Source organism: Eschrichtius robustus, chromosome X (genome assembly GCF_028021215.1).
Source record: "Eschrichtius robustus isolate mEscRob2 chromosome X, mEscRob2.pri, whole genome shotgun sequence".
Taxonomy (NCBI): Eukaryota; Metazoa; Chordata; class Mammalia; order Artiodactyla; family Eschrichtiidae; genus Eschrichtius; species Eschrichtius robustus.
In genome coordinates, this window is record NC_090845.1 from 95,553,686 (window position 1) to 95,579,313 (window position 25,628).

The 25,628-nt window shown below is 42.9% G+C and overlaps 1 pseudogene; it reads left to right on the forward strand.

Annotated features, from left to right (window-relative positions):
* The first annotated feature begins 5,279 nt into the window (after positions 1 to 5,279).
* Positions 5,280 to 7,854, forward strand: LOC137756395 (rho GTPase-activating protein 12 pseudogene; annotated as a pseudogene).
* Positions 7,855 to 25,628: the final 17,774 nt, after the last annotated feature.

The window sequence follows — 25,628 nt, forward strand, 5'->3', positions numbered from 1 at the left end:
CAGTTGCCTTATGTATTGAGGTGCTCCTATGTTGGGTGCATATATATTTATAATTGTTATGTCTTCTTCTTGGATTGATCCCTTGATCATTATGTAGTGTCCTTTCTTGTCTCTTGTAACATTCTTTACTTTAAAGTCTATTTTATCTGATATGAGTATAGCTACTCCAGCTTTCTTTTGATTTCCATTTGCATGGAATATCTTTTTCCATCCCCTCACTTTCAGTCTGTATGTGTCCCTAGGTCTGAAGTGGGTCTCTTGTAGACAGCATATATATGGGTCTTGTTTTTGTATGCATTCAGCAAGCCTGTGTCTTTTGGTTGGAGCATTTAATCCAGTCACGTTCCTAGAGTCTGTCATACAGAGTGAAGTAAGTCAGAAAGAGAAAAACAAATACTGTATGCTAACACATATATATGGAATCTAAGAAAAAAGAAAAAGATCATGAAAAACCTAGGAGCAAGATGGGAATAAAGACACAGACCTACTAGAGAATGGACTTGACGATATGGGGAGGGGGAAGGGTAAGCTGTGACAAAGTGAGAGAGTGGCACGGACATATATACACTACCAAACATAAAATAGATAGCTAGTGGGAAGCAGCCGCATAGCACAGGGAGATCAGCTCGGTGCTTTGTGACCACCTAGAGGGGTGGGATAGGGAGGGTGGGAGGGAGGGAGACGCAAGAGGGAAGAGATATGGGAACATATGTATATGTATAACTGATTCACTTTGTTATAAAGCAGAAACTAACACACCATTGTAAAACAATTATACTCCAATAAAGATGTTAAAAAATAAAAAATGAAAATAAAAATAAAATAATCCATTCACGTTTAAGGTAATTATCGAAATGTATGTTCCTATGACCATTTTCTTAATTGTTTTGGGTTTGTCTTTGTAGGTCCTTTTCTTCTCTTGTGTGTCTCACTTAGAGAAGTTCCTTTAGCATTTGTTGTAGAGCTGGTTGGGTGGTGCTGAATTCTCTTAGCTTTTGCTTGTCTGTAAAGCTTTTGATTTCTCTGTCGAATCTGAATGAGATCCTTGCCAGGTAGAGTAATCTTGGTTGTAAGTTCTTCCCTTTCATCACTTTAAGTATATCATGCCACTCCCTTCTGGCTTGTAGAGTTTCTGCTGAGAAATCAGCTGTTAACCTTATGGGAGTTCCCTTGTATATTATTTGTCGTTTTTCCCTTGCTGCTTTCAATAATTTTTCTTTGTCTTTAATTTTTGCCAATTTGATTACTACGTGTCTCAGTGTGTTTCTCCTTGGGTTTATCCTGTATGGGACTCGCTGTGCTTCCTGGACTTGGGTGGCTTTCCTTTCCCATGTTAGGGAAGTCTTCGACTATAATCTCTTCAAATATTTTCTCTGGTCCTTTCTCTCGCTCTTCTCCTTCTGGGACCCCTATAATGCGAATGTTGTTGCGTTTAATGTTGTCCCGGAGGTCTCTTAGGCTGTCTTCATTTCTTTTCATTCTTTTTTCTTTAGTCTGTTCCGCAGCAGTGAATTCCACCATTCTGTCTTCCAGGTCACTTATCCGTTCTTCTGCCTCAGTTATTCTGCTATTGATTCCTTCTAGTGTAGTCTTCATTTCAGTTGTTGTATTGTTCATCTCTGTTTGTTTGTTCTTTAATTCTTCTAGGTCCTTGTTGAACATTTCTTGCATCTTCTCCATCTTTGTCTCCATTCTCTTTCCGAGGTCCTGGATCATCTTCACTATCGTTATTCTGAATTCCTTTTCTGGAAGGTTGCCTATCTCCACTTCATTTAGTTATTTTTCTGGGGTTTTATCTTGTTCCTTCATCTGGTACATAGCCCTCTGCCTTTTCATCTTGTCTATCTTTCTGTGAATGTGGTTTTTGTTCCACAGGCTGCAGGATTGTAGTTCTTCTTGCTTCTGCTGTCTGCCCTCTGGTGGATGAGGCTATCTAAGAAGCTTGTGTAAGTTCCTCCATGGGGTTTTTAATTATAAAAGATCCAAGATATTCTGCCCATTTACAGTTCATTTCCTATCACCAAACACCTTTCCACAAGTGGTCGACACCACTTTTTCAACACACTAAACTCTAATCTTCACCCTTTCCCCATCTATGGTCTTAGTACAGTAGTCCCCCATTATCCGTGGGGGATTGGTTCCATGACCACCATGGATGCCAAAATCCCTGGTGCTCAAGTCCCTTATGTAAAGTGGCAGAGTATTTGTATATAACCTAGACACATCCTCCCATATACTTTAAATCGTCTCTAGATTGCTTATAATACCTAATACCAAGTAAATGCTATGTAAATAGTTGTATATATAATGTAAATGCTATGTAAATAGTTGCCACAGAGTGGCAAATTCAAGCTTTACTTTTTGGAACTTTCTGGAATTTTTTTCCCAAGCATTTGCATGCAGAGTTGGTTGAATCCACATATGCAGAACCCGTCGATACAGAGGGCCAACTGTATATGTTATTCCTGCTCTGACAGCTTGCTGTACACACACACACACACACACACACACACACACACAAATACACACACACACACGCCAGTATTCTCCTACTTGAATAAGGCTTTATGTCTAAGTTCATGCCTTTTGCCCTTCCTCCTTTGGTTCACTCTCTTTCCTTACCAGGAGAAAAAAGATGTTTTCATTAGGGCTGGGATAATCCTCAACAGTGTATTTTGTTTGTTCATTTCATTTTCTTTAAGTAAAAAGATGGATGAATAATAGAATCAATAGAAAAAGTAGTAGGAGTACTAGTACTAGTACTAGTAGTCATAATAGTGAGTGCCTCCTATGGGCAAGGCACCGTCCGTGCATTGCTAATACTAATGACAACCCAGTGATTTAGGTTTTATTGTCCCCATTTTACGGACAAGGAAACTGAGGCTTAGAAATCAAGGGAACTTGCCCAAAGTGGTCACCTTTTAAATGACAGAACTGAGATGCTTAATGCCACTCTGTTGACAAAAATGCTTGGTCACCACACTGCCTGAGTCTCCTTTCTGTTTAAAAGAGAGGGACTGTAGCATCTACTTTTGTTTTATCAGGGGTCCACTGGCTGGGTAGCCATAGAATTTCCACTCTTTATTTACATGCAGACACTAAGTGCTGGGGTGCCTCCTCCACATGCACACCCTTCTTTCCATCATGTTATATATTACAATAGCTTTCACTAGCTACTTGTTACGTAAGATGTTCCACGTGACATCTCTGCTTTGCCCTCTTTCTTACAGTCCCTGAAGCCTCTTAAAGATCTTTTTAATGTCCTCCTCCCCTCATCCATCAATTTCTATTTTATAGGTCTAGCCCTCCTTTGATATTTCTCTGTAAGTCACTTTCCTGGCCTTCTCTTTCAGGTCCTTGCCCTTTCTTTTTCCCACTACCTCTTCATTGTCATGCCCTTTCCACAGGTCACCCTCTCCTGATACTGTGTAGCCTGTGTTCAATAATGTCAACTCCTCCTATTAGTGTTTCAGTGTTGGCAGGAGGAACTTGAAGCCTGACCCCGAGTTGTCCTCTTCCGGTATCTTACTTTGAAACAAAAAAGCATTAAATTGTAAATCAATTCTGCATTGATCAAGGCTGGCTCCCGTCCCCACTGCCTGGCTGTGACCTCTGAATGCTGAAACTCTGAGTTTTCTTCTGTGGTCGATCTATTGCTGCACAGGGCCAAGAAAAAGTCTTCATCAACAAAACTGCACACCCTGTTGGCAGAAGTCAGGCAGAAAAGCTGGCAGCCAAAACTTGCTCAGTTCTACCTTTCTTTTCTTTTCTTTTTCTACCTTTCTTTTCTAATGATAACTTTAACCTCTCTAATTTGCTTCCTTTTTATTTCCCTACTCCTATTGCATCTTACTGTTCTCCCAAGTGCAGCCGGACAGCCCTTATCCCGCACATTTGCATTTTCTTTTTTCTCCTCTCCTTCTGTTCTGCTCACTTATCCCTTTGGTTTGATTCTCACCTCAGTTTATTTGGATTATTCTTTTAGCTTTTAAAAAAAATTCAGCAAGCACCTATTGAGTGCCTACTGTGTGCCAGCTACTAAACTAAGCGCCGGTTCCTGCCCTCAAAGAGTTCAGTATTTCCATGTGCTCTGAATACTTGTGCAACCCCTGGGTGGAAGAAAGAGAGAGACTAAAAGAGCATGTTAGTTGGTCACCCATATATACACGGGGTGCAGAAAAATGCACAAAATGGCCTTTATTCCCCGTTTAAATCACACATTCTAACCAATCCGAATCAATAGGACATGTTGATTTTGAGTGGCCCTTACTACTCCACTCAATTCTCAGTTCCTCGGTGGGCACAAGACCTCTGTTCTAGATGCTTTGGAGCACTCCTCCCCCTCTTGCAGTCGGTGGGAAAACTTTCCCTGCCTCTTCTCTCCATCCCCCTGGACCTCTGGGAACTTCCCTGTCTGATGTGGGTGTCTAAATTGGGTAGTCACTCAGCTCCATCCAGTTCCAAAGTTGAATGGAGATGAAGAAGCCTCTCCAGTCCTGTGAGTGGAGGGGGATGGAGAGAGCAGAAACCAAAGGCTGGCCTCGGGGTGGAATCTCTTTGAGAAAGCTGAACATTCCACACTGCCACTGACATTCTCTTGGCATGCCTTTTTGGTGGATTATGATGCTAGAAGAGTCTCTGTCCCTTTACCTATCTTGATTTACAGTAACAAAACCCCCTTCAATTAATATAGCTTGAATTTTTGCCAGGCCCTGGTTAGGGAGATAATGAGAAAAAAGAAAAAGTGTATCTGCCCTCTTTCCATTTTTTTTTTTTTTTATTTGGCTGCGCCGGGTCTTGGTTGCAGCAGCATGTGGGATCTTAGTTCCCCGACCAGGGGTCGAACCTGGGCCCCCTGCGTTGGGAGCACAGGGTCATCCCCACTGGACCGCCAGGGTGGTCTCTCTTTCCATTTTTGGCAGCGTGGTGTGCTCTGCCTGGGTGTTGCTGGAGCTCTTCTTGCTTCTCCGAAACTCCCCCTTTCCATCCAACCACTTTGCACCCCTTTGTTTGATATATATTTCCTTTCTCCAAACTTCTTCACATCTGCATTTAGACGCCTAATAGGCTCCTCAAATTTAAAAGGTCCCAAACTCAACTGAGGATTTCCCCCATCCCTGAACCTATGCCTCTCTCATTCTTCCCCATCTCAAAAAACGTCACCCCGATTAACCTAGTTGCTCAGGCTGAGACACTGGGAGTCATCCTTGACCCTCTCTCACACTCCATGTCCAATTCATCAGCACAGCTTACTCGCTTTAACTGGCTTTGCCTTTAAAATGGATGCTGATGGGGACCCGCCGGCCCGGCTGCGGCCGAGTGAGCGCCCTTCGGGCTCGCCTGGGCTCCCCGCCGCCGCCGCCGAGCGGCCAGGAGGGAGCCGGCCCCCGCGAGGCCACCGGGCCCTCGGTTTAAACGTAAGACTGGATGTTTAGTTCTCCTTCTAAGCCATATTGCTCCAACAAGCCACAGAGTCATAATGTGGCAAAGCATCCTTTTTGAGAGGTGAATATTACGGAAAGAAAACGGCTGACAGAGGTGGGAAGATTGTTCCAGGGCACGTGTATATTGAAGTGGAGTATGATTAAGAATGCGAAGCGAAGGACAGAAAGGTCGTGATAAAACAAGGGGAGCGATACATCCTGGTGAAGAAGACCAGCGATGACTGGTGGCAGGTCAAGCTGGATGAGAACTCCAAAGCGTTTTGCGTGCCTGCCCAGTATGTGAGGGAGGTCGGCCGCAGAGCCATCTTCAGAGGTCAACAGAAAATGTGAACAAATTGCCCGAGCTTTCAAGTTTTGGAAAGCCATTGCCGTCTGTTCAAGGAACAGGTCTTATTCGTGATGCCAATCAGAATTTTGGACCCAATTATATTCCAGGTCAGACTGTCAACCTCAGCCTGAACCTGACCCATAATAATGGAAAGTTCAACAGTGACTCACATTCTCCCAAAGTCTCTGGCCAGAATAGGACACGCTTATTTGGTCACTTTCCCGGTCCAGAGTTCTTGGACGTAGAGAAAGCTGGCTTCTCCCAGGAACAGTCTTGTGATTCAGCAGGAGAAGCCTCAGAACGGATACATGAGGATTCAGAGTCCGGTGATGAGCTTAGCAGCAGCTCCACTGAGCAGATAAGGGCGACAACACCTCCAAATCAAGGGCGGCCAGATTCTCCTGTCTACACTAACCTGCAAGAACTGAAAATATCCCAGTCGTCTCTCCCCCCCAGTCCCCGGAAGCCCAGCAATTCAGATTAATGGGGAATGGGAACCTCATAAAGATAGTTCAGGGCATTGTTATTACTATAACAGAGGAACACAGGGAAGAACTTGGAAACCCCCTCGTTGGACTCGAGATACAAACATAAGCAAAGGAGATTCCCAAAGTCCAGGAGATCAAGAGTGGCTCAAGCATGTTGACGATCAAGGTAGACAATATTACTACAGTGCAGATGGATCTCGGTCAGAATGGGAGTTGCCAAAGTATAATGCCTCATCTCAGCAGCAAAGAGAAATTATTAAGAGTAGGAGTCTGGACAGGCGGCTGCAAGAACCAATAGTGTTAACAAAGTGGAGACATAGCACCATTGTGTTGGACACCGATGACAAGGAATCTCCAACTGCCTCAAAACCCTGCTACTCTGAAAATGAGTCTTCTCCCTCTTCACCAAAGAACCAAGATACAGCCAGCAGTCCAAAGGGTCAAGAGAAATATGGATTATTAAATGCAACAAAAGTTACTGAAAATGGGAAAAAGGTTCGAAAGAACTAATTGTCTTCTTGGGCTGTGTTGCAGGGTTCATCTTTACTGTTTACCAGAACTCAAGGAAGTAGCACAAGCTGATTTGGGAGTAATCAGTCCAAACCAGAGTTCACAGTGGACTTTAAGGGGGGCGACGATTGAGATGGCTTCAAAGGATAAATCCAGCAAAAAGAATGTATTTGAGCTGAAAACCCGTCAAGGAACAGAACTGCTGATTCAGTTTGATAATGACGCTGTTATCAATGAGTGGTTTTAAAGTTCTTAGTAGCACTATCAGTAATCAGACAGTAGAACCCGATGAAGCAATTGAGGAAGATATACCAGATTCACCAGGAACAGAAAAGCACGATAAAGAAAGGACAATAAGGATCTGAAGAAATTGCGTTCCACAAAAGTATCTAGCACAGATTCTTCAGAACAGAAAAAAAACAAGAAAAACTTAAAGAAGTTTCTTACACGATGCCCCACTTTGCAAGCTGTTCGTGAAAACGGTTATATTAAAGATCAGGTATTTGGAGCCAATCTTGCTAATCTGTGTCAGAGAGAGAATGGCACAGTGCCAAAATTTGTGAAATTGTGCATTGAACATGTTGAACAATATGGGTTGGATGTTAATGGGATTTGCAGAGTTAGTGGCAACCTTGCAGTGATCCAGAAGCTGAGGTTTGCAGTCAACCATGATGAGAAATTGGACTTGAAGGATAGTAAATGGGAAGATATTCATGTCATCACTGGAGCACTGAAAATGTTTTTTCGAGAATTACCAGAACCTCTCCTTACATTTGATCATTTTAATGATTTTGTTAATGCAGTTAAACAAGAACCAAGATAGCGTGTCTCTGCTGTGAAGGATCTAATCAAACAGTTGCCAAAGCCAAATCAGGACACAATGCAGACTCTGTTTAGACATCTCAAAAGAGTTATAGAAAACGGAGAAAAAAACAGAATGACGTATCAGAGTATAGCAATTGTGTCTGGTCCCACTCTGTTAAAGCCAGAGAAAGAGACTGGTAACATAGCAGTTCATACCGTCTACCAGAATCAGATTGCAGAGTTAATTCTTCTCGAGATAAATTCCATCTTTGGACGTTGACTCTTACTGAAGACAACCTGTGGAATAGAAGCCGGATTTCGTCAGATTCCAAGTCCTTATACCTGATGTATTTTATGTTTGGACCAAGCAGTGACTCTTTGATTTTGCACTTTTCTGAGGGATCAGAAAGGAATGGGAGAGTCCAGATGTGTGATAGGCCCTCATATTTGCTGCTTTGTTGCAAGTTGATAGAACTGTGTGTACGTTTGAATTAATTTTATCCTGAATGTTTGCATTTCATACTCTGAATTTCAGTAAAAATCAAAACTTGCGATTCTAACCAGTCATATACACTGGATAATTTGGTAAGAATACTACATTTTTTCTCCTCAAACTGGATAATGTAGAATTTCTTCTCATGATTCAATAGCTTCATCACTCTATAGAACAATACTTACTATCAGTTATTTTGAAAACGCTCTGGGCATTCTAAACAAAATGAAGTGTATCTGTTTTGAAACCTGTGTATTTTTTTTTCAGCGTTTCTGCATACAGTGGCATTCTGATTGCTAGGACCCATTATAACCCAGATGCGATCCCTTGATGAAGGCTTGCTGTCTTTACGGAGTAGCACAGCAGCACACTAATAGTACTTAAAACACTGTAATATACTGGACTTTAATTTAGCATAAGCCAGTTCAGGGTATTTGGGGGCTGTCTGTGCTACACTGACTTGTAGCTAACAATCCTAATTCTATCTAGTGCCATACTGAGTTCTTGGTATGACCCTGTGGAAACCAACATTATTTGATGTAAATACAGGCTAAAGACTCACTGTCCTTTAGCTTATGTATATAATTGTGCTATATAGTCTCAGAGTGCATTCTAACCCCTCATTTCTAATCACGATCTTGGTAATTCTTTTCCGTGAATATTAGGTTCCCTCCAGAAATAGACCGTTATTTGAGAAAGTTAACTGTGTGTACTTTTAGATTTTAATTACATTTACAGGCAAATCACTGTAATGCAAATGGTACTGGAAAAATGCTGAATAGACTTGCTAAATGGTAAATGCACTACAAGAGGAACATTTTAGATTATTTACTATGTACAGAATACATTAGAAAAACTTTATTACAGAATTCTAACTCTGCAATACGAATAGTGGAAACCCGTATGTAAATTAGATGGACGTCAGATCGAAAATGACATTGCTAAACTTGAGAATTTCTTTTTACACTACTATTGTAGATTGGTTTGTATAATAAAACAGGGTTTGGAAAGTTTTGTTACAGAGAGCATGGTCTGCTGAAGATTTTTTAAAATGTATTTTTCTAGATTAACTGCTGTATATGAAATGTCTAATCTGAATAAAGAAAACTATACGAGGTTTAGAGGTTTTTCCATTGGAAATGTGCATTTTGGTTTTTAATTTTGTTTTGTTTTTGCATTTACTGGCACACTCTTATGATACCTCATTTTTAAAAAAAAATCAACTGAATCCAGTATTTCCTGTGGCAAATATTTTCCTCATTTCACACCTTTTGTGCTTTTGTGCTTCTTGCCATGCCACTGCCTCTGCCACCCACCCCTACCCACCCCTCCATTCTTTATTTCTTCATCAATATTTGAAAGTGAATGATTTGTAACCAAGACTCTTTTTCTTAGGGTTGCATCTATAACTTACAGATTGCTTTTCTTGGGAACAAATATTTTTTGTATGACCTGTGTAAAAACCTCTCACCTGAGTTTTGTGGTGAAACTGTTGTTTGTTGTCGTGATCTGGTTAAATTGATAACAAACCAAGCTACTTGACAGCGATGGAAAAGCAGATTGTTTTGAGTAGGGAGAAAAAGCTCCCAAATGAGAATGTTTATATTTGCCTAAAGATGTCCTTAACAATATACAGTATGCTTTTGGCCTGGCCTATATAGTGATTGCATGCCAGGAAAACAATTAGACTCAAATCAGTGTTCTTTCTCTTGGTAGTTATGACATATCAAAGATTAAAATTGTCCTGTGTTTCTTGTTTCAAAGTACACGTGTGTATGTGAAGTCTTAAATGTTTTAATAGTCCACAGCTAATCAGCTTATTGTAATATTGTATGTATAATGAGATCAGTGTCTTGTGTTTTCATCCTCTGTGAATTAAAAATTCTCACTTGTTTTCTGGTCATAACAAAACCAAAAAAAAAAAGAAAAATACATGCTGAATCCACCTACTTTTCACTGCTTCCCTTGCTGCCACCCTAGTTGAAATCACCATCATCTCTTACTTGGACTCACACAGTAATCTCCTGTCTTGCCTCCCTGCTTCACCCCCTACAATCCATTATCTCCACCACAGCCAGAGGGATGCTTGTAAAAGGTCAATCTGATACTGCCAATCCCCAGATCAAAACACTCTAATAGCTTCTCATCACAATTAGGGAAAAATACAAAGTTCTTACCCCAACCTCCAAGGCCTGCTGCAGATTGGCCCTTGGCTACCTCTCTGGCCTCATTTCCTACCACTCCTCCTTTTAACTCACCTTACTTCACTGGCCTCCTTTGCTGTTTTTGAACATGTCAGGCACCTCCAGGCCTTCGTACTTCCTGTCTCCCTAGCCTAAACTATGTTTCTCTTAAATATCCACATGACTCGTATCCACATTTTATTCACGACTGTTCAGTCCTTGGAGGGCCTCCCCAGCACATACTGCCTAAAATAGCACTCTACCCCATCACTTCCTATCTTATTAACCTGCTCCATTTTTCTTTATAACACTGATGAGATTAAATTATATGTGTAATTATTTGTTATCTAATTATCATCAGAATACAGGCTTCATGAGGGTAGAAATGTTGTCTATTTTATTCACTTCTATATTCTCAGCTCCTAGAACAGTGTCTGGCACATAGTAAGAGCTCACTAAATATTTGTTAAATGAGTGATTATGTGGAAGGGGCCTAACTTAGCAGCCTAAATTGGATTCACCCTTGGATCCACATATGTATTGTTCTGTCTGGAGGGTCTAGGAGGTGGGTCCACTGAGAAACTATGTGTTTAGAAGCTGAAAGAGCGCAGGAAAGATGTCATCCCGATGGAAGAAAGAATGGACATCTAAGATCCCTCCTAGACCTCAGAGTTGAGGGGGAGGGAAGATGTTGAGTATAACTCTCAGGTTGTAATTAATCAGGACATTTAAATATAAGAAACAACAGAAACCCAACTCAACCCACCTTAAGCAGAAAAAAAAAAGGATTGCTTTGGTTCAGAAGGCTAGGAAGGAACCAAGGTTGGAGACTCAACATTGTCAGAACTCTCTGGGTCTATATTTCATCTCTGCTTAAATCTGCTTCTCTTTCCCCACTTGTCTCATCCTTTCTTGCAGACTGGTCTTCTCCATATTGAAAGAGACATGGCTGTCAGCAGGCAAAGCCTCACAAAGAGAAATTCTATCTCCCAGAGTCCATGGATCTATCCCAGGGAACATTTCTGAGTGGCCTTTTTTTTTGGTCATGTGCCCATCATTCGGTCCAATCACTGTTGCTAAGAGAATGGATGTTTTGTGAGTGGCCAGCTCTAGTTCACATACTTATCCCTGAGGCCAGAAGTAGAGGCTATAACCAGTTGAAGGGGAGTGGAAAAGCTTGCTGGGAAGAGCGAAAACCAAATAACAACAACGACAACACAATACCCACCAGAGGCCACTACCCTGGTTATCTTCTGATCTACCTCCCGGGACTCATACCTGAGTCCTAAGTAGAGAGGGCTTTGTAAGGGTAAGTACCAATTTAAAGGACTATTTCACTAAAATCTCTGTGGGGCATTGAGTACACAGGGCACATCAGAAGCACTGGCTTTAGTAGTTCCAGTTGGGTGAGAAGCAGCTTTGCGACAGCACGAGCAGCGGCCACCTCAATGCATCAATGCCTTTGTTACAGGCATCAGAAGTCTTGGCAGCAGATTATCACCCCAGGGAGCTAGAGAAGGAAAGGAGGAAATGGTGGAAGCCACTGGGGAGGTGAAAGGATATCGTTAATGAACCTGTGTCACAGACCTCTAGGAGACTCGCTGAAATAGTAGGATTAGTGAAAGGCTTTGAAGAAGGGCAAATACAGGCAAGAGCAGAGTCCGAGAAATTCCTCTCTGTGATTATGTTGTGAACTTGATTTTACTTCCAATCTGTTTGCCACGTCAAAAGGATGTCCACAGACTACAGAAAATAGGGGCAGTAGATCACCCAGCGAGGCCCCATCCCCCAGAGCCCGTAGCATTGTGCTGAAGTCACAAAAATCTGTGAAACTGCCTCTCTCTGGGAAGCTTCAAAATAAGGCAGAGGGCAGATGGGTCCCATTTCTGAGATCCAGTGGCACATCCTTGGCTGAGCTATGATGTGGACCCACCTAGCTGTTCTGATTCAGGAGATACCTGTCCCACTCTGATTTTATCTCCACCTATTTCTCTCTTCTTAGCTTGAAGCCCAGCCAAAGACCAATACCACCATTAGACCAGGATTCTCCTGACACTGCTTTCTGCCTGGTTTGGACCTCTGCAGGATTACTCTTTCCTGTCTATTCAGACTCCAGGCCTTGTCTGTGTCCTCCAGTCTGGTTTTACACCCTGGTTTCAGACCTTGGCTTCAACCTTATAACTCACGGTAACTAGCTCCCTGGGCATTCATTCTAGCTCCCCTATTCACCTGCTGGCCCAGCCTGGCTGGAGTCCTGGCTTGCGTTGTTTGGCAGGAACCCATGACCTAGCGCTGACCGTGTCCTTCCACCTTACTCCCCTTGTCACTTGAATTGCTTTCTCTACCCACCCTTAGAATATAAAGATGCTGCTCACGTTGGTACATAATGTCTTCATATTTCAGCAGCTTGTCTGGCTGGAGGAAACTTCATAACCTCCTCTGGCAATCCATTCCACTGTCTAATCACGCTGATAGTCAAGGTTCTTCCTTCTGCCATACCACTTAGTAGAAGTTTGATTGCTGCTGAACAATAATCATTCTAAATGTCACCCACCTGGGAGAGATGAGAACACAGATCCTCAGGGCCGCACTATTTGGAATGTGCCCAGAATGTAGAAACACCTGTTTGAGATGGAAATTCTGGTCCCCGAACATATGTCATTGATTAGCCCAGGGAACTATAATAGTCACTCCCAGAGCTTATTGGGATAATACGAGGAACCAGTGGGGTCACTCTGTGGCTCCTGAGCAACTGGGGTTCCTGAGGAAGAAATCCTCAGACTGGAGGTAGAGAAAGGCATCCTTCCGTGGATGGCCCGGCTAATGCAGCTTGTAATGTCCAGTCCTGTGCTTGGCAAAATAGATCCGGATTCATTCATTTTTACTTCTCCCCATTTCACTGTCACTGCCCTCCCTGCTCAAGTCCAGGCACCCAGCTCCTTCTGCCTAGACAAAAGTCATAGCTCCTATCTGGTTTCCCTGCTTGTTCCCTCTTGTTCCCTCTCATTTCCTTCCGTTCTATTTTCCTCACAGCTGTAAGGAAAGATCACAGAGTGATCTTTTAAAAATGTAAATCAGATCATGTCACTCTCCTGCTTAAAATCCTTCAAAAGCTTCCCATTTCACTTAGAAAATCCAAACTCCTTCCCATGACTTATAAGGTCCTCCAGGATCAAGCCCCTGCCTACCTCTCAGAGCTCTTCTGGGGCTACTGTCTCCATTGCTCACTATGCTCTAGACACACTGAATTGATTTCATCTTCTCCTATGTGAGCTCTTCCTTCTCTGGAGGGTCTTCATCCATGTGGTTCCTTTTGCCTGCAGTGCTCTTTCCTAGGCTTTTCTCAAGGCTGGATCCTTCTCAGTTTTTAATTCTCGGCTAAAATGTCACCTCCTTAGAGAGGTTTCCCAGCCCACCCTTGCTGTAGAAGTTTTCTCCTGACTGTTTATTTCCTTCTTTAGCATCCACTACAATTGCAATTGTTTGATGTGTCTATTTATTTATTCAAACTCGATCTTCCTCACTAGAATGTAAGTTCCAAGAGGACAATGCCATGCTATCCCTAACCTTACCACAGTACCTAGCATATAATAGACATTCAATGAATGTATGCTGAATTCATGTATTTTTAATAAGTTTTATTTATTTATTTATTTATTTATTTATTTATTTATTTATTTATTTATTTATGGCTGTGTTGGGTCTTCGTTTCTGTGTGAGGGCTTCCTCTAATTGCGGCAAGCGGGGGCCACTCTTCATCGCGGTGCGCGGGCCTCTCACTATCGTGGCCTCTCTTGTTGCGGAGCACAGGCTCCAGACGCGCAGGCTCAGTAATTGTGGCTCACGGGCCTAGTTGCTCCGCGGCATGTGGGATCTTCCCAGACCAGGGCTCGAACCCGTGTCCCCTGCCTTAGCAGGCAGATTCTCAACCACTGCGCCACCAGGGAAGCCCCTCATGTTTTTAATAGTAAGTGCTCAACACATAATTTTTAAATGAATGAACGGGGTAAAAGTAGAGGGCATCCCATGGAAATTAAAAAGAAAACAAAGGAATATTAACGATAACTCTATGCCCACCAATTTGATAACTCAGATGAAACGGGCCAATTCCTTGAAAGACACAGTTACGGAAACTCAGACAAGGAGAAATAGATAATCTGAAAAGGCCTATATTGACTAAAGAAATTGAATCAATAATTAATAACCTTCCAAAGGAGAAAGCAACAGGCCCAGATGGTTTGACTGGTGAATTCTACCGAACATTTAAGAAAAATGATATCAATTCTCTACAATGTGTTTCAGAAAATAGAAGCAGAGGAAACCCATCCTAACTTGTCCTGTGAGGTCACCATCACCCTAATATTAAATCCAAACAAAGACATTACCAGAAAGGAAAAGTACAAACCAATATCTCTCATAAACATAGATGCAAAGATCTTCCCAACTTGATTTATAGACTTAACTCAATCCCAATCAAAATACCAGAGCATTACTTTGTGGATATTGACAAACTGATTCTAAAGTATATATGCTAAGGTATTAAGACCCAGAATAAACAACACAATATGAAGAAAAAGATGAAGAATAAAGTCAAAAGACTGACACTCTCCAACTTCAAGGCCTACTGTAATCAAGACAATGTGGTATTGGGAAAGGAATAGACAAATAAATCAACATAACAGAATAGAGCACCCAGATGTAGACCCACAGAGAGTGGGGAGAGGAGAGAAATCGGTGAGGGAGATTAAGAGGTGCAAAATTCCAGTTGCAAAATAAATGAGTCACTGGTATGAAATGTACACTGTGGGGAATATAGTCAATAATTATGTAATATCTTTGTAGGGTGACAGATGGTAACTAGACTTGTTGTCGTGATCATTTTGAAATGTATAGAAATATCGAATCACTATGTTGTACAACAGGAACTAACATAGTGTTGTAGGTAAATTATACTTCAAAAGCAAACATACAAGGAAACCCGTAGAAAAAGAGATCAGATTTGTGGTTACCAGAGGCAGAGGGGGAGTGGAGGGGGACTTGGATGAAGGTGGTCAAAAGATACAAACTTCTATTTATAAGTAAATAAGTACTAGGGATGTAATGTACAACATGATAAATATAATGAACACTGCTGTATGTTACACATGAAAGTTGTTAAGAGGGTAAATCCCAAGAGTTCTCATCACAAGGAAAAATATGTTTTTCTATTTCTTTAATTTTGTATCTATATGAAATGATGGCTGTTCACTAAACTATTGTGGTTTGTGGTAATCATTTCATGTTGTATATAAGTCAAATTAGTATGCTGTACACCTTACTAATACAATGTGCTGTATGCCAATTATATCTCAATAAAACTGGAAGAGAAAAAGAAATAGACCCACACAAATATAGCTAACTGATCTTTGACAGAAAGATAAAGGCAATTCAATGAAGAAAGGATAGCCCTTTCAACAAATGGTGCTGGAATAACTAAGCACCCACAAGCAAAAGAAACAAAAGAGAGAGAGAGAACATAGACACTGACCTTATACTTTTCACAAAAATTAACTCAAAATGGATCTTAGACCTATATGTAAAGTGCAAAACCATAAAATTTCTAGTAGATAACATAAGAGAAAATGTAGGTGACCTTGGGTTTGGTGATGATTTTTAGATACAATACCTAAAGCATAGTCCATGAAAGAAAAAAATAGTAAGTTGGACTTCATTAAAATTAAAAAGTCTTCCCTGTTAAAGACACTCTTAAGAGAATGAAAAAACAAGCCACAGACTGGGAAAAAAATATTTCCAAAACACATGAGAGATAAAGGACTAATATCCAAATATAGGAAACTCTTAAAACTTAGGAAACAACCTAATTTAAAAATGGGTGAAAGATCTGAGAAGAAACCTCACCGGAGATATATAGGTGGCAAGTTAGCATATGAAAAGATGCTCAACATCATGTCATTAGGGAATGGCAAATTAAAACAACGGGATGCCATTCACTACACACCTATTAGAATGGCTAAAACCCAGAACATTAACACCACCAAATGCTGGCAAGGAGGATGTGGAGCAACAGGAACTCTCATTTATTGCTGGTGGGAAGGCAAAATGGTACAACCACTTTGGAAGACAATTTGGCAGTTTCTCACAAAGCTAAACATAGTCTTACCGTATAATCCTGCAACCACACTCCTTAGTAGTTTTCAAACGAGTTGAGAACTTAGGTCCACACAAAAACCTGCACACAATGCTTATTGCAGCTTTCTTTATAATTGCCAAAACTTAGAAGCAATCAAGATATCTTCCAATAGGCAAATAAATAAAATCTGGTACATCCAGATGATAGAATATTATTCGGCAATGAAAAGAAATGAGCACTCATGCCATGGAAAGACACTTAATATCACTTAATGCATATCTCTAAGTGAAAGAAGCCAGTCTGAAAAGGCTACATACTACATAATTCCAACTATATCACATTCTAAAAAAGGCAAAACTATAAAGAGTAGAAAGATTAGTGGTTGCCAGGGGCTGGGGCTAAAGGGGAGGCATGAATAGGTAGAGCACAGGGGATTTTTAGGGCAGTGAAACTATTCTGTATGATACTGTAATGGTGGATACAGTATTATACACTTATCAAAATGCATAGAACTGTACAGTACAAAGAGTGAACCCTGATGAAAGCTATGGACTTTATTTAATAATAATATATTATTATTGGTTCATTGATTGTAACTAACGTAGCGCACTAATTCAAGATATTAATAATAGAGGCAACTGGTGTGGAGGGAGAGGGGGGTACATGTGCTTTCTGCTCAGTTTTTCTGTAAACTTAAAACTGCTCTAAAAGATAGTCTATTAATTTTTAAAAGTGGAGGGAGTGTGTGAGAAACAGTTCTGGAAGGCACAAGTGAGGAGACAGAAACTCCTGGCATTGCCCAGGAGATGGAGGTTGATGGTTAAAGGGGTAGTTAGGCTCCAAAAGAATTGCAAAAACCCTCCTCCCACTAAAACCAGCAGCACATGCTGGGTTCCACCACCAGTCTTAACCCCCCTCGGATATCAGGCTTTACACAGCAGCTAAATCCTAGTGGGACGGTCTCAGATAAGAGCAGGAACCCCTCTGCCATTCACAGCCTCTCCTGTTTCTCCCACTGAAGTCCCACTAAACTGTTATCGGACAGTTAAACTAGGCCTATGGAAGGAATTTCCCCCATAATGAGTTCGTTTATTATAGCCTTCCAAATGGAAAGAGGGGAGAGAGGGAGGGAGGGAGGAAGGAAGGAAGGAGGAAGGAAGGAAGGAAGGAGGAAGGAAGGGAGGAAGGAAGGGGGTTAGTGATGATTTATATTAACTGGCTTTTTACTGGCTCAGGGAAATTCTGCCCATCAGTCTTTCACACCACAATGAGAATGAAATAATCTCCCGGAAAGGAAAGGAAAGGAAAGGAAAGGAGGGAGGAAGGAAGGAAAGAAAGAAGGAAAAAGAGAGAAAGGAAACCGTTAATGAAGAACTAGAACTTCCTTTACAGCTACCTTTGGTGGAGTACATCCATTCTGTTACAGTGTGAGATATTCTCATGTCTCCTGATTCACATATCCTTCTGTCTCATTGGAAAAAGATATGATAAACACATTCACGCTGCAGTTCGAGTGACTGGTACTGTGTGTTCTCCTTATCAGAACTATTTGTAATTACCTAGGGATTCTGGGAGTCACACATTAGGAAGAAATCAGACTCCTGAGAGAATTCTAAACACTAGTGAGTGGTGGAGCCTGGGGGGAAATTTCCCCCCAGGCTTCTTGCTCAATCTTATCTTCTGGGCCCCAGGATATTGAGGAACAATAGAAAGAGGAGCTTGTATGGGCTCAATTTTAAGAGTTTCTGTTGTTATGCTTAATTGTGACAGATGGTTTAGGAGGGAGACAAGTCGCATGGGCCAGAGGGGAGAGGATGAGATCTAGCTCTGGTCCCGCAGCCCTCAGAGAGTTGCAGGGGGAGGAGGCTGACTGCTCTTGGCATCTGAGGTCCCACCTGACGTGAGGCGGAGACTGGAATTGCAAAGCTGGAAGGCGCTGCTAGGAGAAAGGCAGCTGAGTGAGCTGTTGATTCAACAGGCACTAAAAACGAAGTTTGGCACCTCGTTTGAGAACTTCCAGCAGCGTGAAGGAAGCTGATTCATTTTTTCAGATCAGACTTAATCGTTGTTCTGTTTATTTAATAGTGAGATAATAACATGTTATGTTTATGAACTGTCTTATAGCCTGAGGGAGTCCACAGCGCTTTACAGACTTCAAAATCGGAAAGAAACTCGACAGGGACTATGTCTTCCACCACTGAGATGCCATCACCTGGGGGCTGGGCGATCAGGGAGGGGAGGGATTGGCTCGGGCAGGAGCTGGGTCTTTACAATGACAAATGTTTCCTGGAGTAGCTCCACAGCCCAGGATTCATGTCGCTAATGGGCAGGGCTACCGTACAGGTTGGGACAGGGTGTCCAACACAGGACAACCAGCTGAGGGGTCCCTTTGCCAAGCCGAGCACCCTGCGAGGGTCTGCATCTGCCTAGGGGAAGGGATACCCTATTTCCCATTCACAGAAAGAAGCGTTTCTAACTCTAATTGATGAAACTTCTTTCACTGTAATGTGTATTGGCTAAGGGTGGCCCCGAGGAAGGGATCTCAGGGCGTGTGTTGTGAGAGGGCTGGGCTGCAGTTTGGTAGAAGCGAGGTAGAGCCCCACCCTGACGTGAAATAGCTGTGTGACATGTTCATTCATTCATATCTCCAGGCGTCCATTTCCTCACCTAGAAATGACGGAGTCACAGTAGCTGATTTTTGAGAAGGGCTGCTGAGATGCACAACTCCAGGGGGCGCTAGGCCCATTGTTTCTGAAGAGCCGTGAGCGCTACAATGGAGTCTAGGCTTGACTGGATGATGGGAGGGCTAACCGTTCGCTGTGTGTTTAAGTAAACGCTGCCACTTGCTTCAGGCTCTCTCACATCGGGAAGCCAATGTGCCCTGATCCCCTCTTTCTTTGTACACAGCACTCATCCCTTCTCGACACCCCCAGGGTATACCCTGCTGTGTTGTACATAATCTCGTAATATTTTCTCACTTATTTGACTATGATCTCTCCAAGGGCAAGGTAGGATCTTTTTCTTCTCCGTCTTTTCATATTTGCCCTCTGCCCATCCCCCAAGCCCCACACACAAAGAGTCTCTGTGGCTCCTCCAGCTAATTAGAGGCATTTAAGCCGGTTTGTCCCCTCTCTCCTCTCTAAAACTTAACTTTGAAGAAAAAGATTGAGGGCGGGGGTTACCTGGGAGACCACTAGGAATCACCCATTTCCCATCTAGTTCCCTCTTTGGCTCCAGGAGGCCCCTTTCTGATGGCCCGTCACTGCAGAGGCGGGGGGGGGGGGGGGGGGGGGGGGGGGGGGGGGAAGGGGCCAGAGGACTAGAGATTAGCCGATCTCTAAAGTCTCTTCTGTTTCCAGCTTCCTATGAAAACATGCTCGTTGCCCTTAGTAACCAGCTATGCATAAATTTATGAATGCATCTAACCCTTCTTAAAAGGTATTTACACATAATTTCAGCTTACGCTAACTCGAGGCTAATGAATTTCATACATTTGTTTCCTGTTGCATAAAATCACATTTATTTGTGGTTTTCAAAACGTACCCCTTTCAAAACCTCGAGTGGGCTCTGATAGCATCTCCTAGATGTCGTGACCACATCTGCCTTCGCCATCGCTCCCTCCCCCAGCTCTGCTATGTCTCCCTGCATACGGAATTCAGAGGCAGGCGGTCTTTGTGCAAGGGGAGGGACAGATCTTTCCTGAACAAGCCCAGAACTGGGTTGCCTGCCTTGACCACGGTGGTAGGTGGCTATCTGGCTTTAAAAAAGATCCTCTGGGACAGAGTTCTTTTCTCCACCTTTTCCAGTCATCTCTCCCTGACTTCTTCCCTCTCAGCCAGTATTGAAGTGGGTTTTGAAAAGTGGGACATACACCCCAAACAAGCTGGACAGCTCTCATGGATCCTGGAAGGGTCTTCGGCTGCATTCTAAGAGCTCCCAGCTTTTGAGGAGATAGTGTTTTCCCCTGAGATTCTAGAGAAGTATGGAGCCTAGGGCATAGCAACAAGATCATCCACCATCCAGAAAAGATTTCACATTAGAATATGTACAGCTGGCAAAGCTGCTCCAAAGAGAGAGAGAGAGAGTAACCTGAAGAAAAGAGAACCAGGCTAGTATACAGAGGACTTGCGTCTGGAGCTGAGCAACACTGTTGGATTGCTAGGTGGCTAAGACCTCAGTTTTTCCATCTGTCTTATGGGAAAATATGAGGATGAATGACCCCGCAAAAAAATAAATAGTTATTTATAATCCCATCCTCCCTTTAAAGAGGGTGGCTACTGGTACACAAAAGAAACGTTCTTAAATCTGTTGAGGCCTAGATGATTAATCTGCTAGATGCTCTAATAGAGTGAGAAGAAACTGCATGAGAGATAGGAACACGATCTAGGAGGAGGAGTGTAAAAAGAGCAGAGAAGAGAGGAGAGGGAGCAGAATGCAAGGGATCTGGCAGAAGCCTCCATCCTGGGATCCCCTTCCTGGGACTCTACCCACAACATCAGTAAAGTCTACCCAGACTTGCTGAATACTGGAGACAAGTAGATTTCTTTTGGAAATCAAAGAAGGGACTGAGGTTGTGCCTGACATCCCAAGGCAAACAAAAACAGCAGATGCAGAAGCTAGAAGCAGAGTGGGGACCAGAGGAACAGAAGCCCTCCAGAATGGCTGACTCCCCTTCCATCACACTGAACTGTCCTTGGGGCCTGCAGTGTCCTTTCTTGCCAGGAGGCTGTGGTTAGATCTAGCCACTTGGTCAGATTTCCCTAACCTGAAGTCTCTGGGGAGAGATGGGGTCCCCTCCCCGCCCAACACACACACCTGAAGCTAGGGGTCGGGGGCAGGGGGACACTAAGGAGGCATCAGGCAAAAGATCCTGAAACGCTCTTTCTCTCGCACAAAGGTGCAAGCTGGCCTTAATTTACTTAATTAAGAAAGCCGCTCGAGGGTTTTTTTGCCATCACGAATGAAGTCAAAAGAAAAGAAAGGAAAGGAAAATCTGCAAGCTGAGGTGATGTGCAGATTTGGCTCCAATAATTTTTACATTGCCGCCCCACAAGTCCCCAGACCTCTCGAAGAAACCCACACAGATTTCTGATTTTGAGGCACCTCTCCCTTGGATCCATCTTTTCACCTACAGATTTGGTTAGCGCTGGAGAGCTGGGAAGAGGCAGGATAGATGGATCAATATTCCTGAGGGACCCCCATTCTGCTCCCGGAGACAAACAAGCCCCTGAGCCTCAGCCAGAATGTGATGCTGTGTTGAGCTCAAGATCTGGGCCCAGGGGTCCTGCTGGCCTCTCTTTTCTGGGTAGCTGTGAATCAGGTGCACTGGTGGCATTTCCTCACACAGCCTGGACGTTAAAATTACGTAGTAGTAGTACAGCCATTTCTGTTACAGACATCAAAAGGGAAGGGCGGTCTCAAGCAAGAAGGACACATCAACCTCAGGGGCCTGCCTTCCCCTCCTGTCTTCCACTCTCCATCTGCCTCTCCTCCACCTCTACAGGCATTACCTAGAATCCTGAACCAGGACGGATGCTGCCATCCCCACACCTGGCCTCTGACAACCCAGTGTTTCCCTATCTCAGCTGGCCAGTTGTGGACAGATCCCTCAGTTTAGCAGAGGTAAGGTTGGAATTAGAAAACAAATGCAAATGCATAGACATGGAGGCTTTGACAGCACAGGCATCTTCAGCCGACGCCACAAAAATCGATTCAGAGCTTATGCCGGCCCCAGTTCCTTTGCCTCACTAAAACCTCACTCTGCACAATGGGTGAATGTTAGGCCAAGCCACTCAGACTTCTGGCCCAAAAGAATTTTGAGTTTGTGCAGCAATAATTGCACAATGGGGCAGAAAAGAGGCCCACACACAAAAGAGGTAAGGGGACACACACACACACACACACACACACACACACACCACACAAGTGATCCTTAAACAAATGTATCAACCACCACCATCAGTGAGCCATAGTACTTTGTGATCTTAATGCCATCAGTTGAGCTGAGAAATATTTTTCATTCTGACAGTTAAGGGCCCGGTTGACTCAACCGGTTTGACTCTGCCCCCATCCTGTGTGCTATCTGATTCACCCTTGGATTGGCTGATAGCTGGGCATTGGGATCGCTCCTTGGCCAGTTTTTTAGTTTTGAGATTTACCTCTGTGGCAGAAGGTTTAATCTGCTCAGAGAAGGTTTGTTTTTGGCTTTTGAAACAGCCATACTCCTCTCCTCTGAGAATTATGGGTTATTTCAGAAAGGGGAGCTTCTAAGAAAGCTCTTACTGGATCTGAACTTGGGCCACTCCCGGAACTGTTTGTTTCATCTGGTCCATCACTCTGCTTACTGCCACCTACACAGATAGGAAGCATCTCCTGGGACTGAAATTTACAGGCCCCTTGCCCATCATCCAAACTGCTAGATCCTGTCTTCTGGAAGCTGATATCTACTGATAATTGTAATATTGATGCATGTACACAAGATCCATAAATACTGTTGGCCTACTGAAAATAGTCAACCCAGAGCTGATATGAGCCAGAAGAAGGTACTAGTTGTAACCTACCTACACCAAGGAAGCCCAACGTACAGCCCTGGCTCAAAAATGAACCATGCAGAGTTGAGAGCTGTTGCCATATTTAATAATGTAAACAACCTATGGTCATGGGAGAAGAGGGAAACCAAAGTAAGTTTTTTCAGAGTGTCTCCCGGCTAACCAGTAGGCAGATGTGTCTCTGAAATCTTCCTTCAGCCCCTCATGTGAATCAGGCAATGACACAAGTGACCAGCAGAGAGGACAGTGTCATATTATGGATAGAAGCTTGGGCTTGCTGTGAGACTGCTGGGTTCAAACCCCCTAGAAGCACTTACCAAAACTTCTTTTGGAAATTAAAGAAGGGAGTAAGGTTGTGTTTCTCTTACTTAACTTACTAAAGCTCTTTGAGTCTCCATTTTCTTATTCATAAAATGACCATAGTAATAGTACCCTTTGGGAGTTTCAAATAAGATAATTCATGTAAATATTTGCCATAGTTCCTGGCACACTGTGAGAGTTCAGTAAACACTAGTTGTTTTTGTTTACGGGGTCCAGGGGTCCAGGGAACCAGGAGCCCATAGCAGATTTTGACCCTGCTTCTAATTCCAAAGAGTGTGACCCTTTAGGTCTCCAGAATCCTAATATAAATTGATATCTCCTGCCATTGATATACAGTGCCCAGTCACCAGGGGACTGGATTTTCAAATCGGAACTGGTGGTATGTTAGTTAGGGTTCTCCAGATAAATAGAACTGGTAGGATAAATAGATAGATATAGAAATAGATATAAATATAGATATAGACAAAGATCTAGATATACATAGAAATTTAGTATAAGGAATTGGATCGTGCACTAATTGGGGCTGAGGAGTCCCACGATCTACAGTCAGCAATCTGGAGACCCAAGAGAGGTGATGGTGTAGTTCTGGTTTGAGTCCAAAGATCTGAGAACCAAGAGAGCTGATAATATAAGTTCTAGTCTGACACGCAGCATGCTTCAGACCCAAGAAGGGTCAATGTTCCAGTTTGAGTCTAAAAAAATGAGAAAAGATGGATGTCCTAGCTTATCAGTCAGGCAGGAGGCGTTCCCTCTTACTCAACCCTTTTGTTCCATTCAGGCCTCCGACTGATTGGATGGGGCCCACCTACATTAGGGAGGGCAATCTGCTTTACTCAGTCTACTGATTCAGATATTAATCTTATCCAGAACCCCCTCCCCACTGACATACCTAGAATGATGTCTGGCCAAATGTCTGGGCGCTCAGTAGCCAAGTCATAAAATTAACCAGTTGTATTGGCATCACCTGTGGGTTTTTCATAAATGCAGATTCCTAGGCCTTACCTCAGCTTAACTGAGTAAGAACCTATGGGAATGAAGCCTACAAAACTGACTTTTAACAGGCATGTTAAAGTTTAAGGACCACTGAGTTACAAGTAGACTCTTTCCTCTATAAGCATCAAATGACCTGATGCCTGAACAACAGGACATTCTTTCAGACCAATGACTTGGTTTTCTTAAGCTGATGGATTTGACTCCACCATTTTTCTCCTCTCTGAGCTCTTTCATGCTTATGACTTTATTCCTAGTCACTTGGTTGGGGGATACTGCCATGAGGTCTTGCTCAATATCCCAGATAGTACAACTTCCCATCAGACTCTAAGCTCTGCAGCCACCATTCCCACCTCCCAGAAATGACCAGTCTCCACAAGGGTGTTGGAGAGGGTACTTGAGTCAGTGCTGGAGGAAGAAAAGTATGGACACTGGATGGGAGCTGAGAGGATTCTAAGACGCTCGAACCCCACAGCCCCTCCCACACGTATCCAGGTATAATTCTATTAGCAGAGCTCATCCTGTCTCCTGCCTCTTTGGAGGAGAAACCAACCTGAGTGATCTAGAAATGCCTGGATCTGGGATTACCTTTCTATTGACCCATAAAAGATACAAGACTTGGCAAGACCGAGAATTTTTCAAGGATTTTCTTGTTTTAAGAATATAAAATATTGCTGTTGTTTGTGGGGAGTTGCTTGGAAATTGCCCTGATATATTTTTGACAACTGGTATATGTAAATGTGTATGCACATAATTACATGTGTATATACCTACTTATGTGTGTGTATTTCCTTAAGAATATTCATAGTTTGCAATGTGAGTTTGTCTTTCCTGTTACGCACTCTCTTTAGGCCCTGGGAACCTTAAAAATCAAACAGTAATCTTAAAGCTACTGCTAGGCCCATGGGGTCATTAAATAAGTGGAAGGGGAAAGAGAAGGTCGTGGGTCCCCAAAGTTTGTGACAAATGTACCAGTTACTGTGGGGAGATCTTGGGGGTGCCAAGAAGCTGGCTAATCCCTTTGCCAATACGTTTTGATCCCTGCTAAAATTCAAATACTCCTGGGCTCTTACTCTTTAGTTGCCGATCACATATCTCAGAATGAATATATAAATCCATTCTACAACAAATATTTTTTGAGCTTTGTGCCAGGCACAAGGTTAAAGGAGAAGTTGGAAATTCAAAAGGGAGAGGATTAAGAGAGAATCCCAAAGGGATCTGGGATAAGGAAAAGAAGGGCTGAGTTCTTGGGCTCCTTCTTGCCTGGAAATCTTTTATTCATTCATTCAACAAATATTTTTTAAGTACCTACTATTTGTGAGACACTAGGCACTAGAGATAGAACAATGAATATGAACGGAACAGACCCAAATCCCTGCCCTCATGAAT